The 10981-nt window shown below is 43.6% G+C and overlaps 1 long non-coding RNA gene across 1 annotated transcript in view; it reads left to right on the forward strand.

The window, feature by feature from the left end:
- The window catches only part of LOC125943179 (uncharacterized), a 189666-nt gene extending 180389 nt beyond the window's left edge, over positions 1 to 9277 (forward strand). The window contains exon 3 of the long non-coding RNA XR_007465626.1: positions 9226 to 9277. This is a non-coding gene — a long non-coding RNA (uncharacterized LOC125943179). The remainder of the gene's footprint in view (positions 1 to 9225) is intronic.
- Positions 9278 to 10981: the final 1704 nt, after the last annotated feature.

Consider the following 10981-nt stretch of genomic DNA (forward strand, 5'->3'; position numbering starts at 1 on the left):
ATAATGACGTGACATAAAAATTAGCAACATATATGTTAAGTGAATCAGGAAGGGGAATAGCTTAGAACAACACAGTTTTACAAAATGTCCCGGGATGCACGACTATACAGAAGAGCGCAAGAGAACGTGCACGCGAATGGAAAGACATATAAAGTAAAGTGAAAAGAAAAAGAGCATTGCCTATCGCAGAAACGCCTGGAAGACATAAAATGAAGACAACAATGAAAATTAAATTCGGCTGCACGAACACATACTGCTACACTTAAAAGATTTAAGTCGCAGCTTCGCCCGAAAAGCGAAGCATCGATTGCGATTGAAAATTAATAGATATGAAGTAAGGATAGATACGAAGTTGGATACCAAGTAAGGATAGTAGTTTTATCGGCTGTATAAAGTTGCAAATATTCGCTAACTAAATAAACAAGCACGGTGTCACGTGCGCACAGTCAAACATGAACACATCTCGTTCGATGACTGCGGAAACTCGTCAAAATGCTGGAGTGAGAAAGCGCGCCAGCGGCAGCGAGCTAATTGACCTTCACGCTGGCTCTCGCTTCAACGCGAACTAAACGTCGAAAGCACAGCGCATAAGAAGCTACCGGCACTAGGCGCATGCACTTTGTCCCCATCGCCGATAGCTTTGAAGATGAGGCTCCCATGGGGCACACTTCGGCCACATCGCAGATCGCTTTCAAGATATCCGTGAGCAGCCGCCGTGGGAGCAACAATCAACTCCCCCCCCCCACAGTCTCCGTCGCCTCCTGCCCGTGTCTCGTGCGTGAACGAAGACCGCGCGCTTCCGGCCGCCTTCCTCTGTCGCGTGCGCGAGATTAAGCTGTGTTTGCCGGCTCACCCTCGCACGCTTTCACTCGCACACACAGCGTACGGCGCGACGACGATTTTATCGCCGTTGGACCTTATATGAAACCTCACTGCGACGGCAATAATACGCTTGGAGTGTCCTTATAATTACTCTCACAATAAAAAGAATGTTTGCGTTTGTCTGTAAGCAGCATACACTTGCAAAACAGAGAGAGAGAGAGAAGAATGCAGATCAGGCGAGAAAGCTTTGCAGCTGAAGTGAAAATAGTACTGATCCATGGTTCAACCCAGCGCCACTATCTCTCCCGGGCAATCGCTCTATCAGATAACCTTACGATGAGATATGCAGTTGGCAGCCCAGGGGCGAATTAATTGGCAACATAGTAAATCGTGGGAACACCTAGTGCTGAAATGAATTATTTCGAAGCCAGTTAGGGAGAGGGTGATTCATCTCAAAGAAAGCAATATGCCAACTTTTCCTTTCCCTATCTCCTTGTATATTTCGGGTTTTAGAAGAAACTGTTGCGTTCATACAGTACTGTGCCCTGCTGACTGTGTTACAGCGTGCAGCATGTTTAGATGCATAAGCTTGAAGCCTTTGACGTGTTGTGAAACACGCGAAGCAGTCACTTGAAAGCTAACTTTTTCAGATTTTTTTATAAATACAAACATACCTGCATACGCAGTACGCACGGAGTGACACTACAGATTGCGAACAAAAGCAAGAGATTGATGCCATGATCCTAAAATTGACGGCGACAAAAGCACTTTCAAGGAATAAGGACAATTTGCAGTAATGAATAAACATGGCATCCGGCCTAAATCTGTGCGTTTTTCAGTAAAAAATGTTGCAAGCGGCAATACGACACAAAAGAACTCTTGTGTCCGCGCGCAGAACGCTGGCCATCGAAACGTTTGTTGCAACGTAACCGGCACAATAAGGAATTTTTCATTGCGCTCAATCCTGACAAGCTTGTTAAGGGCCAACAACAACGTCCACATTAATTGCCCATCCTGATGGTGAGCTTCGACCTAGAAGATTTTATCGTTATGGCGCTAATGACGCGCGTTGTAGGTAAAACAAGAAAAAAAGAAAGCGGGAACAAATCAATCGCTCGTAGGGCACAGTGCAAATAAAAACCTCCACAAAAGTGCTGTCTGCCAACAATTGGTAAAGCCGTGAGAAAAACCAGAAAGCTGACGCATACGACTTCGTCAGACATTGAGGCTCCTCACTTTGTCCGGCTTCTGTATAACACCAGTGTTCCTTTTTTTAAATGCGAAGCATTTCTTGGCTAACATTTGTCACTTTGACAGTATCTATCTAGCTGCCTACGTCTTTGTGCTCCCATGGTCATTTAGTTAACTTGGTATTTACCAAAATTAGCATAGTATGACAAGAGTGTATGACGAACATAAGTGATAGGTAATGACATGAATGTCATGACATGTGGGTCATGTAAGTCATGAAACAGCTGCCTATATGTACGTCATGGTACTCTCATGGTCGTTTCGTAATCTTGGTAGGTACCAAAATTGGCATAGTATCACAACAGTGTATGACGAACATAAATGATAGGTCATGACATGAATGTTATGGCATGCGTGTCATGTAGGTCATGAAACAGCCGCCTAAAATGACAATGACCCTGCCTATATCTTCTCAGGACCTCAATAAAGTTATTTACTACTACTACCCAGTGAAAAAAGATTGACACTCAAAGAACTAGTGAAATGGGTTCGGACGTGGGTCTTAAGTGAAGGAAACTCTAAAGGATGATCGTAGAAGTCATAGTCATGAGCATGACGCAGCACTAATAACAATGACTCAGCGAAAAAACATTAACACTCAAAAACCACTGGAATGGGTTTGGACGTTGGCGCTAAGTGAAGGAAACACTAAAGGATGATGGTAGAAGTCATACCAAGAGCATGACTCAGCAGTAATAGTAATGACTCAGCGAAAAAACTTTAACATTAAAAAAATCACTGAAATGGGTTCGGACATAAATGATAGGGCATGACATGATAGGTCATATAGGTCATGAAACAGTCACCCACGTCTTGGTGCTCTCATGGTCGTATCGTTAACTTGGTAGGCTCCCCACACACTACTTCGCATAACATCGATTCCCATAGGGCGTGAGATCTGTCGGCTTTTCTTTTTTTCTTTCATTTTTCATAATATTCTGGAGTTTTCTTCTCCATTCTATGTACTTTCTAGTACATTTTTATCAAGCAATAAAGTTTGATTACCGGCACAAGGACACCAGAGGGGACAGAAGAGAGAACAGAGCACTGCTGTGTCCCCTCTGGTGCCCTTGCTTTGTTAGTCAAACAACAAAGCAATAATTTACCAACGAGCCCAACCTTGCACCCTTCTTTATCAAGCAATTTATGCGTCAGCTATAGATTCCTGCGTAATGCTTTGTTTTATAGGCACGTGCGACTCGCTCCAGGAGAGCGATAACTAACTATTCATTTTGCGTAAAGGTTTTAGTGTGTTCGAGACTTAAGTGCTGCGTTGCGACAGTTGAACGCAATGAAAGGAGAATAAAGTAGTTGAACTGACTCTTAATTATCGCAAGTCATAGCCATACGCGTCTTTACATCGAGCACAACGAACATAGAGAGGCAGGACAGAGACAAAAAAATTCAGTGAGCCATCCTTACCTCAGGTAGAGACAGTATCAGATTTATCCTATTCTTTTTTTTTCTTTTTTAAAGAGCAAGATAGCGTATAGCGCGCCAACTCTGTTGCCATGCGACGCCGTATAGGCGAGACAAAATACCACTCCGCCCCCTTATTACGAAAGTGCTAAAAAATTTGTACAAAATTCAAGTAGCGGTAGAACAGGAAGCCTCAGTTTAAACGGTGCGAAACGTTTTCTTGCACTTTAAAGATCTATCGGATCGTGTTTTTACAAGAAAAAAATCAGAAATAAAAAAAATGAACAAACAGATAGGCATCCGTAAAGCCGAGACCACCAGGGGCTCCCTTTCCCCCGATCAATGCGTACCTAGTCGCGCGTCGTTTTGTAAAACGGAAATTGCGTATTGAGCTTTGGAGCACCGATAGCGGTGGCTGGCCGTTAGACGAAGCGGCCCACTTGTTTAGAAACGGCGTTTGAAGGAAACGATAAGGAGGGAGCATCGGTCCGTAAAGTCTGTAGCAATCGGCTCAGCTTTTATTCGAAGCTAGCTTTAACTAGGCACTTGATTAAATTGTAACATTCTTCTGATTTACCATCTCGAGATTTCTTTTTTTACCCGCGGTCCCAATATGTGAGCACAAGCGCTAAGTTATCGCACTGTAGCTTTCGCAAAGCTCCGTCGCTCTTAAAGGAGCATGGCAAATAGGAAGCAGTCGTATTTTGTTTCCTCGCTATAAAAGAGAATCCCGCCAGCTCAATACGTACGAGAATACATAAACACAAATTGAAAGGGCCCTTTTTTTTTACGTCGGGAACCATAAATACAGATAAAGGTGGAACTTGTTGACAGAGGATGAGCAAGATAATTAATTATTCTCGCATCGTGTTTGTTTATTTACTAAGTCGTCGCAGATTGTTTGTATTCGACCCATGTACATCGCGTGAGTCTTAACGGAATAAAAACGGGTAGTAGGGAAAGAAAAAAAAAGTGCACTCGCCATTAATAGTAAGTACATCCAGAAGGGCGTTGGTTTTTACCACTGTTATCACTCTTATTGTTAAGGTTATGATAATTTTATTGTGCGCCGACATCTACACCTGCCACGAGAGAACCCGTATTTCCATCCAAACTACGCAATAATTATAACCACTTTGTGTGTACTGAAGTATCTGCTAGGCTATTTTGAAAGTGATAGCTACAAAACTTTACCATAAATGCAGTTCGCATGTCGCCTGGAGCAGCTATCATGAAGTCTACTTGCCACAAAAAGCCGGCAAGAAAATTAATGTGTCTTCATCAGTCATTCAATCTTACATTAAACCTAAAGGTTTAGGGTGTAAGCCATGGACTAAACAAGAACTGTTTATATAAGAGGGCTGAAATGTTTAGCGTGTACGCATAAATATACACACGAATATAAGAAGCATGCTGAAGTGAGAGCTATTGGGAAATTTTTGTACTACATGCAACTCAACAAACTGAACCTTCACGCATGCAGCTCTGTGAGCGATTGTAACGTGTGTTCTCACCTATCGAAATATATATGGTTCTCTAGGCACTTTCGATCTAACGACCGTTCGCATTCTAGTAGAATGCGTAAGCCTCAACTTCGCCGTTCGTGGTAATTCTTGACGGGCATATTATCAAGGCAAGAACATAGAATCTCTTTTTCTCGAAGAAGTCCGAACAATCTTTATGTCTTAGAGCCCAGAAAGATAGGAAAGGTGGGATCATTTCTTGTAGTGGCAGTACTGTGGTTCATTTGTTCAATGGAATATTCCCGCTCTTTGTAACGTCAGAGTCTAAGCCTCGGGAAGTAAAATAATGCTTAGGAACACTTCGCATTAAGGTGGCGACCAATCTCGAGCATTGCTCATTTATTTAAACATTCGTTCGGTTGCGTGACTCGCGTTTGTAGATTATTCAATAAAGTTGCTTAGCGCACTCAATGACTCGGAGCTTTTGAGGCGGTGTCCTTTAAAATAAATCTGTTCGTGTCACTATCATCATCATCATCAACCTATATTTATGTCCACTGCAGGACGAAGGCCTCTCCCTGCGTTCTCCAATTACCCCCCTGTCTTGCGCTAGCGCATTCCAACTTCCGCCTGCGAATTTCCTAACTTCATCATCCCACCTGGTTTTCTGCCATCCTCGACTGCGCTTCCCTTCTCTTGGTATCGATTCTGTAACCCTAATGGTCCACCAGTTATCCATCCTACGCATTACATGGCCTGCCCAACTCCATTTCTTCCGCATAATGTCAACTAGAACATCGGCTATCCCCGTTTGTTCTCTGATCCACACCGCTCTCTTCCTGTCTCTTAACGTTACTCCTAAGATTTATCGTTCCATCGCTCTTTGTGCGGTCCTTAACTTGTTCTCGAGTTTCTTTGTTAACCTCCAAGTTTCTGCCCCATATGTTAGCACCGGTAGAATGCAATGATTGTACACTTTTCTTTTCAACGACAGTGGTAAGCTCCCATTCATGATTTGGTAATGCCTGCCGTATGCACTCCAACCCAACTTTTTTCTTCTGTAAATTTCTTTCTCATCATCAGGGTCCCCTGTGAGTAATTTACCTAGATAAACTAGTGTCACTATACAAGTCTTCAAAAACGTTACATGCTTGTTTCGGGGTTTTATGAAAAATCAAAGCTTATATTTTGACAAAATGTGGGAAATGTGAGGCGCGATATTCAGGCAAAGTTTGCAGCGGCGTGTGTATGTGTTAGTTGGCGGCTGAATAGAAATTTCTACGCCTTCATTCCTGACCTGTTTAGAGATGTTATATGAAACGCTTACAAAATTTTCGCACTTCCCTGGGAGGACGAAAAACACGTTATGTTTAAAGGAAATGTGTGCTATTTTATGGGCGACTTGCACCTGTAGTTTGAAGTGTGCAGGTTAATTATGTGCCTCTAATATAAGTACAGAATACTCCTTTTCTCCGAAATTGTATGCGTCATACGAGGTGAGTAGTTGGTTTTCCCAGTCTCTTCGGTAACAAGTTGTTTAAATTTTGTTGAAGTAGGAAGCATGTTGTGAGTGGCGAACAATAAAAGTTTTTTTCTGTGTAGGTAAATTAGAGCGTTTGTTGATGAAATATTGAAGCGTTCCAGTGTGTCATACTGGCGTTACCTGCAATGTATCTCATAGTCGTAAAATAACTGTTCAATACACCGACTTGAACTTCACTGAAAACAGGTGGAATATTAAGTGTCATGTGTGGCGAAACATTGACGTTTCTGACCTAATTAGGAGCGTTGCAAATACTTACCGAGCGCTCGATTTTATCCCTATTTTCATGAGTCATAACAGATTTGTAGTTTGTTACCCCGGCGTCCTCGAAAAATTAAACGCGACATCTTGCTGATATTTCGACAATATATTGGACGCGTTATTTGTAATGCGTAAGGAAAGCTCGAAATGTTTTGAATATTTGCAGCCTTTGCAATAAATTACGTATGAAAGGGTTCCCGAGCGTTATAAGTATGCTCTACGAATGGTGCAAAATAAGCCCGCTACCCTGGCATAGCTACAAATGCCATCGATATAAAATTAGAGGAACACGGTGAAACGCTGTAGCAGACCCGTGTGTGAATTTAAAATGTGTGGAACAATAACAGCTTTCTAAGAAATGTCTTAATCAAGTGTCCGAAAGTGTCCCCAGGGAAGTCATCGGATATGTTTCCCAATCTCCCGAGAGAAATCTATGGTACACCAATTTTGCTGTTCATGGCAATAAAACGTCTGTTTAGAGTAATGTATAGCGAAATTCGAGCGTTTCTGGCTTAATAAGGAGCGTTGCGAATAGTTATTGAACCCACGTTTGTTTAGTATTTTTATACTTGTTGCGAGGTTTGTACTATAGGTTTCCACGGTTTCCTAGATGAACTAAATTAGGCAGTTCGTAAACGTAAATGCCAGGTTAGGCATTCTCTGCAGGCCGAGTCCAAAGTTTTCAAAGAGCGTTGACTAATTTGGGCCTTAGCAGTAAATTAGGCATGCAAGCGATCCGGAGCTTTATGAGTGCATTTTACGAACTACGCAGAATTTATCCCGCTGCCCCGGGAGAATTATAAATTGGGCGATAGTAGAGGGGAAGGGGGAGGGGGGTACTATTGCATTTAGTATGAGCTGCGAGGCACGAGCCGTGGCCAGAGCAAGGCGCTCTTCAAAAAAGTGGAGAGGGTTTCGCCATTCTAGGGATGCGCATAAACCCCCTGCATTCCATCGTCTGCTTCCTTTGCTGAGTGATGATACACTGGCCGCTGAGCTATTATTGCTCCAACATGCAAAAAAAAAGGGGGGGGGGAATACAAAGAGAGAGAGAGAGAGAGAAGCGACGATAGTTTAGGAGTTATGGCGGCGGTGCGTCATGACGAAGCACGCTGCGCTACGGGCTAAGGGCCAAAGCTGGAACCAGGGCAGCCCGTGGATTGGGGGCCGTGTAGAGGCGAAGTGAGTCGTGGCGTGTTCGCTGTACGCGAACCACCCCTGGAACAATCCGTGTGCCATATTTGTTGTACACGTTGCTCCTTTGGTGTTCTGAAATTGGCGGCAAGTAACGCTAAATGATGACACGTTGTTTACACTCAAAACTTGCGCAAAACCTCGCTTCCTTTGACCGCGATATAAAGCGTATGCTTCAGCGTTTAACACGAATGTATTGCGATGAAGTGAATGCTTAAAAGGACCTTCGTTTACGTTGGGGAAGGACGAAGTGGGGAAGGAAGATAAGAATCTATTCTGCGCACTACTAAACGAAAGAGAGAATTCTCAGTCGCACGTTCCCTTTCGCTGTGTGACGCGCTGCCATCAGGCGTCGTTGCGCTTCGCAATTCCATCACCGCTGCTTCTTATTGACGCGGTATACCGCGATGTTGTCTTCGCCAGTATTGCACAATGTTCGATAATGCGTATGAGCAGAAAGGCGCTGCGCAAGAGCCGAAGAGCACAGGTCATTGTGCGTTCGTTTGTTTTGTTGTCGCTTTATCTCCACCTAATAAACGTGAGTGCAAGCGAAATAAGAATAGTGCCAGTTAAATAATTGAGTTTATCGACCAGTCCAAAGTAGGTGTGCCCCTCAAAGTCTACGTGCCTTGTCCGTATACTTGCACGGAGCTGCGAAGCAAACTGATTATTCAATTAATAAGATCGCTCACAGTATGAAACAGCTTTTTTTTAATCAAAGGCTATGCTCCTCTCATTAGAACGGGCCGTGTTTTAAACACAATGATATGCCTTTATTAACAACATCTTCTTGACACTTCTGTATGGCATTTTACGTGCTACTGCATTACAGGATCTGACAGGATTTTTACAGGGTGCTGATCTTTACTGGAAAACAACGTGCAGTAATACGTGCATGTAAAAATTTAGAAATGCCATTTACTTAGGGCTGCGTTGAATATCTCTATCCTGAATCCGCTACATGACTTCAAATGTTGTCTTCTACGTTATTCATAGATTAGCTGTTTATTGAGTCAGTAATTCGTTATAACCCTTCAACAAACGCAGATGTCTCTGGTTACGAGCAAGTGTGCATTACGGCCCACCAAAATGCGGAATAAATAATTCATGAGTTGGCATAAAAATGATACTCTGGCTCAGAAGTGCAAAATATTTAATTCCCAGGTTACCGCGCCTGGAATAAGTAACTTGCAATCGAGATAACACTCTATTTGAATTGCCTACATCTACTCAGCCAACTAACATCGTACTTTTTTTTCTCTTGTATTCCAGGCAACATCTGGAGGCATCGATTACCTCCTGAAGAGCAGCACAACTGAAAAGGCAAGTTATATTTCCGTTCTTCATAATTTTGTAGAAGTATATACAACACAAGAAATACACAAACGCAAGCCATGACGGGCGAATCGACATTACTAAAAAGGTTAGGCCAGAACTTAGCGCCGTAATCACTTTAAGTATACAAATGGTATACTTAGATAGTGAAGTCTCTACAGCTGTGCACGCCACGAGCAACCTTGCATTTATCAAAGTGTCGCTTCCGTTTCTGTTATCTTTTACAAACTTCAGATTTCGTGCACACTATGACGCGCCCTCGTACACTCAATATATCTCAATTTTTCTGTTAGATACCAAGATACTGGGCGAAGTGTGCCTAAAATGCTATAAACAAATCCATGGTGGGATTGAAGCTCTGTCTTCCAGCACAGCAGCCCAATTCTCTAACCATTAGGCGACGATTGCACGCCTGCTTCTCTCGTGTCGAAGTCGCTCATTGAAACATCCGGTGCGATCGTCATATGCTAGTCTCTCGCAATACTACCTCATGACATCTAGCACTTTTAGACGCTGTTTTAGCCTGCACTGCCTTCGCGATCCATAATTTTCGGCAGCAGGACCCCTGCCAATTGGGTGGGAAAGTTCTTTCTTTTGCACTGCCTCGTTGTTCGCTCACCATTACGTTAATGAAGCTCGCACAGTGCAAATTACTAACTGTTTGTCCAGCCGCTGAAGGTATATCATCCTCAGGATGGCCTCTCTTGACATCAAAGTACCGAAACGCAGTTTCATTAGATATCAATACCGTTAACCGGAAGGTGTCTGTGTTGCATGCCGGGGTGAGCGTCATCAGAAAACATCCTAACCCAAGTACGCTGTAAAATGTTCCAGATAGTTAATAAGCCCATGTTCGCTATTGCACGAGAGCGCTGGGCTGCTGTCGCCAAGTCACCTGTAAGAACTGAGCGTCAACGAGATAAGAGTTTATGAATATTCAGACAACTGAAAACATGGCAGAGTTGTCCCAGTGACGTGAAGCGTTCTAATATGCAATTACGTTCTTAAATGTGCGCATATTTAGGTTGAAAAACCTATATCTGAAACAGGGCTCGGTCGCCATCATTTTCTGGGAGAGGGAGGTTTCAGTTTCCTTTCCATGGCCTTCGTATTTAGCCGCAATAGAAGCTGAAGTATCGGCACGAAGCGTACTGCACGTGTCGGACGCTCACTGCACCGGCATCCGTGGCACATTGATTATTTCAAAACCACTCATCTTGCGCAAAAATGCTTTGAAAGAAGCCGACGCCGTTGTAAGCAACGTTTCCGAATCAGATTTCCGTGAATTTGGTTGGCTCCGGTCAGGTAATTTGCAGCGGCGAAGGTGGTGGCGCTAATGGCGAGCTTCAATTAGGGCGCCGTTCTCTCGGCGAGTTTCGCGGGGAAGTTCCTGCCAGCTGCCACCGACGTAGCGAACATTGATTGGTAGAGAGCGAGTGGGTGCGTCCTCAATACGCGATGAGGAAGCGCCGTTAAAGAGTGCGACTCGTTTGAAACGTTTCGCGCACCTTGTGGTTTAAATGTGCTGCCGCAGCAGCAGCCGTTGCCATGCTCGGGGTTAAAGGGAAGCTTTGCCTACGGACTTCTATCCCAATACATGGGAACGGAGAAAACATATCGCTCGCCATGCGCTCCCCCGAATTTTAATGTGGTTTGCAGCATTCAAAAGATAAACGTGAATATGTGCCGAGCG

This window comes from Dermacentor silvarum, chromosome 2 (assembly GCF_013339745.2).
Source record: "Dermacentor silvarum isolate Dsil-2018 chromosome 2, BIME_Dsil_1.4, whole genome shotgun sequence".
In the NCBI taxonomy this organism is placed as follows: domain Eukaryota; kingdom Metazoa; phylum Arthropoda; class Arachnida; order Ixodida; family Ixodidae; genus Dermacentor; species Dermacentor silvarum.